Source organism: Pimephales promelas, chromosome 9 (genome assembly GCF_988280905.1).
Source record: "Pimephales promelas chromosome 9, fPimPro1.hap1.1, whole genome shotgun sequence".
In the NCBI taxonomy this organism is placed as follows: Eukaryota; Metazoa; Chordata; class Actinopteri; order Cypriniformes; family Leuciscidae; genus Pimephales; species Pimephales promelas.
Window position 1 is genome coordinate 26,434,451 of NC_142777.1, and position 5,317 is coordinate 26,439,767.

Genomic DNA, 5,317 nt, shown 5'->3' on the forward strand with positions numbered 1-5,317 from the left:
GCATGCATCAAGAGCTCCGGTGCACTTTGGTTTGCTTCCAATATCTCAGTCATAATTTGTTTTCCGTGAATTTTACCTCATAATCCCATGTTTACTGCCTGCAGCCTTTATTTATAATTCAGCACAGATTCTCACTTCTAAGTTTGCAGATGTCAGAAGCTCGGCAGGGGCTCCCCCTTTGCTGCTCGTCGTCTCTTGTGTTTACGCATCAGGCTGGCTCACAAACAAACACGGGTTGGTTGGAGGATCATTTTTTAAACCAACCCCCCAACCCCCTCCCTGTACACACACGTCAAATATTGATTTCCCCCCTGCTTTCAGTTGGATGTGAAACGTTGATCGCCTGCGCTTTTCTTAGAGTGTCTGATAAAAGTAATGGGTAGTTGGGTTGGACTGAATCAGTCCTCCCTCCCTTTGCCGTTTCCTCACATTTGGGTGGCTTTTGAAAACTTGATCCAAACAAAAATGTAATAATTGATGTTTGGTGGAGGCTCTGAAACGGGGAGATGCTTGGCTTCGGTTCTAAGTGCCTGGTAAGATTTTTTTAAGTTATTGCGTCGATGTTCTGAGCCAGGGGTATATCTGAGCCAGTCCGCATCTTTTCTTTTCTGCTGCTATTATAAATCATTCATTTACTTCACTGGTACAATGGAAGATATGCTGGGCAAAAAAATAATAATAATAAAACATTTTTTAGATCATCTATATGTCTGGCCCACTGAAGGACCATTTCCCCTGTCTACTGTGGGGGTCTGACATGATAGCAAAATAGTTTTGGATGTTATTTAGCATTATTATGGTGTATTTAAATAAAGGGGTTTACAAATCAGGACCAGGGGACCCTAACGTGCTGTGGTGTCAAAAAAAAAATAGAATTTATATGTACACACTGAAGACTAGAGTAATGACTTCTGGAAATTCAGCTTTCCCATCACAGGAATACATTATATTATAAAATATATTAAATAGAAAACAGTTATGTTGAATTGTAAAATTTCACAATATATCTGTTTTTACTGTATTTTAATCAAATAAATTCTTTGATGAGCATAGTGTAACAGTATTGTATAAACTGTATATTTCTAAAATTAAAGTTGCAGTCCGCAGTTTTTCTACTTTGTTGCCATCTCTGTTTGAAATCTCAACGCATTCTCACCCCAAGGCGTCACCTTTGACCATGCTTCAATATTTGACGTTTTAGGCGCCCTTTAGCGTCACTTACATGACGCGATCCTAGGGCGTCATCGAACTGACGCTAAAGGGCGCCTAAAGCGTCAGATATTGAAGCATGTCCAAATGCTTCCCAAGGCGTCAATTAAGTGACGCCTTGGGGGTGAGAATGGGCTGGAAATCTGCAATTGCAGTAATTATCAACTTTACGTGAGTTGTACTTCAACACCCTTGACACGGCACAGCGTGGATGAACACGATGTTTGAGGAGACTGTGAGGCTGTCAGTCACCGTGCCGGTGTGGATACTGGCATTCAGAATCACAGATTATTCTTTTTTTTAAAATATGACCAACATAATAATTTTCACAGAAGAAATTTCACCTGAACAAGTAAGAAATATCCACTTTTGCTGAGGTTCTGACATTGCAGTAAATCGCGCTGATTAAATCTAACAATCGCTTATAAGTTATTATATCACGCAAAACCATTCTTAGTTCTCAAATTGTTAATGTTAACAACGTCAGCATTGCGTGACATGTAATGTCCTTCCGATATGTATCCTTGTTTTCGCCTTGTCTCTTTTTTTCTGTAGACACTCCGAAGTCTTTTTTCCATCAAATTGATAAGTTTAATTATATCAAGTGCAGTGAGAAAAGGTTATATATCTCCACCTCCAACATCCTCACACAATATAACATACTAGCCGAGACTCCTTATGTGTACAGATGTGACGTAATAACACAAAAACATGCTCGAATCTCCTGCGGAAATCCACCAGTACCACTGGAATTAAAAACATTATTACAATCTTACCGCTTTGAATCGAGCAAAGGCAAGCAGTGCATTTTGAACACTGGCTGGTTATGTATTTTCTCAAATTTGTATTTTGGATAATGTTTAACCCCCAAAAAGCTACGGACTGCAGCTTCAAATAATAAACATTTTACTGGTCAGAATTAACTCTGTAAATGATTTGGAATGGTATTTAGTTTAAAGGACACTCTTCAATTACATTTGACATAATATAATACATATAATTTATCTCCTGTATCTATTTTAATAGTCATATATACGGTTAACGTTGTCTTTAATATATACAAGAACATTTTAGTTTTTATATTTTAGTTTGAAAAACCCCTTATTTAGGCCATTTGAGCTGTCTTATGAACTTTGTTGTCATCAGCCATTATGTGAGCAAAACATCCATTTATCTCACAGGTCGTGCTGAATTACTCTCCACTGCATCTTAAAGAAAGCACTCCATCACATTTCTTCAAGTCCTGGCATGACACATTCTCCTCATCTGTGTTTGTTCAACCCAAGATGTGCTGGCAGATGCACCGATACAGCTCCGAAACGAGGGAAAAGAGCCATCTCCCTCCTTTATTGCCCCGCCATTCCGGCTTCTCAACACATGAAGTGCATGTTCTACCGCAACCATTGCTCTGACTCGGCAGAGCTGACCATTGTCATTTCCCAACCCGTGTCCGAGGGCCCATGAAAAGCCTGTGAGGTCTGGGTAATAACCTTCAGAATGGCTGTGATTGCACTTCCATTCTCCACAGAGACCCAAGGCCATAACCATCAAAACGGGCTAGCGAATGCGAGTGAATGGCGATGAAGATGGGGGTTTGTTCCAAGAGGGGAGATTAAAGAATATAGCTAAGGGGTTTATGTGTACGTGTGAATGGTTGTGAGGTCTTAGCTCTATTTGGACCCTGGTGGTGGTACCTGACGCCATTAGTGACTGTTTCTCTGAGGCTGGGATTAGCCGCCCTGTGTGGAAACTGCTGACAGGTGCAAGGAGAAAGGAAATAGGAAAAGATTGAAAAAAAGTAGATAGAGAGTGAGAGATCTAATCCTAATGGACCAGCACAGATTCTGAACTCATCTAATATCGTAAAAGAAAGTAAACATTAAATGGGCTATAGCTCCCACCCGGACCAACTAACAGGAGCCACAGCCCAATACTGATAACTCCTGACCTTGACAGAAACCAGACACAAGCTCTCCTAAAGGACCTGCACTGTCACATCTCAAGCACTTTTAAATCAATGAGAGCAGCTAATAATATTAAAACACTGCTATAAAGTGTTTTAAACACTGTTTTGCCTGCTTGTTTGTTGCCCCTAGAGGGCAATGAAGGCATTAGATATTAAACTACATTGTCAAAACTCTAATGCAGAGGGAATTTACTTATTATTATGGCTTCAAGTCATCCCATAAGCCTTGTGTTGTCTTACATGAGAAACGCACACGCAATGCCTAAAGGTTTTCTTGTATAAAAAAAAAGTTTGGAGACTCTTGACCTTGCGAAGGTTACATGCTGTAATTTGCAGTCGAATGGTTGTCATTTGTCTGGATATGGCTCATGTAGTTGGTTGGTATATTATTTCTAGCCTGGGAGAGAAGGCTACTGATCGGTGCTTTATTGTAGTGTGTGACTAAGTGGGTGGGTTGAGACTCAGACTGCACAGTTAATGGGTTTATAGAATCTTATGTTCCATGGCCAAATCTCTCGTTACTAGATGAGTGCATTGGCACAGCAATAGCCTGAAAGCAAATAAATCTGGGTATTATTTTAGCAATTAAATTGCTAGTTTAATTGTACTATATGCATATTATGTGTAATAGTTTTATTTTTGTTTTCTGGATTTTATTTTGGTGTAGACAAGTTGTAATTTCAATTCCGTCCTCTCAGTGGCGCTGTAACACAACACATTCAATCTTTTAAACAGCTAAAGACCTTAATCATTCCTTGTGCATTAATATAATGTTTTTCTGTAATTCACTATTTAGTTGCATAGTATGTTACTTCTCACACCAACTGATAAAAAACAATAAATGCTAATTGATATTAGTCCACTGTTTGTGTTGCCAATAAATCTGGTTTTGACAATATGAACTTGGCAAAGTACATGGAATCAGCATGGAGTTAATGCTCTCCCTGCTGTTATTGTTTTTTCCACAAATATTGAAGCCTGTGAAATAAACTGTGATAATGTACTGTCGTTGCATGAGTTTTACATTACATCGAAAACTTAACACTCAGTCTTATGAATTGTGGGTTTTCACACTTATACCCTCAATTAGGATAGTTTTCTTTTTTTCAATTGGTGTGTTTTATGGGTTGCATCACTCACAAAATGGTTTTACAGCGAGGAAATAATAGTTTTCCAACCTCTATCTTGTACTGCACTTACATTGAATTATACAGACAGAGATCAATGTCATGATCAATAAATTCTCCTATCTGCGACCGGTTGGAATAGGTGTGCAAGGGAGGAAAGTCTAAAGTCTGTAATAGTCCTGTGACAAATTGTCTTCTACCAGCACTCGTGCAGCCAGACACCCCTCTCTCCGAAGTCTTCTGAGACACAATCTCCACAACCTATTAACCCTGTATACTTTAGCTGTTCTTTATTAACAGCAATATGAATTGCTCTTTGCAACCCATTTTACTTCTGTAATCTGCCGTAATTTTGAATGAAATAATTGATTTCCATGGGTGTTGCATGCCAGAAAGGAGTCTGAGCGTGAGTTTGCTGAACAAAAATAGCTATTTGGCTATGGGTTAACATTACACAATAGATAGAGGAAAGTAGTTTCAGAGGAGGAACAAGTTATTACAATTTGATCTTATTAGAGTACATTAAAAACATATTTTATTTTAGAGATCATATTGAGATCACTATTCAATAATTCATACAGTCACCATGATTTTGAGAAAGTACAAGACATATTCTTGGATCATCATTCCTGTCTGAAGATTTAGTCCAAACTTTATCCCAACACCTAAACTTAACCCTATCCATATTTACCCCTAAAATCAGAGGAACATTTTGCATTCTCACTACGTTTCGGTTCACCCAAGAAACGTTGCATTCCTTCACAAAGAACACAAAAGTTTTGGAAGTAAACGCAAAGTTTCTCGGGGGAACACAAAACATTTGCAAAATAATGCAAATAGTATAAGCATTGACATAATCCAGTTTTTATAATGACATAACAATTGAGGTATTTCAAACACTATCAGAGCCCTGGTCAGAAGCACTATAGTTTATATCATTTAATATTTTACTTATTAATTTGTTACTTTGTTATTAATCATAATGCTGGAACCCATTTTTTTTACATTATGCTTC

General features: G+C 38.2%; 1 long non-coding RNA gene across 1 annotated transcript; it reads left to right on the forward strand.

Moving 5' to 3' along the window:
- The first annotated feature begins 335 nt into the window (after positions 1 to 335).
- On the forward strand, positions 336 to 4,178 carry LOC120466054 (uncharacterized). Its single transcript, XR_005619457.2, has 2 exons — positions 336 to 533; positions 2,391 to 4,178. It is a non-coding gene; the product is annotated as an uncharacterized LOC120466054 (long non-coding RNA).
- Positions 4,179 to 5,317: the final 1,139 nt, after the last annotated feature.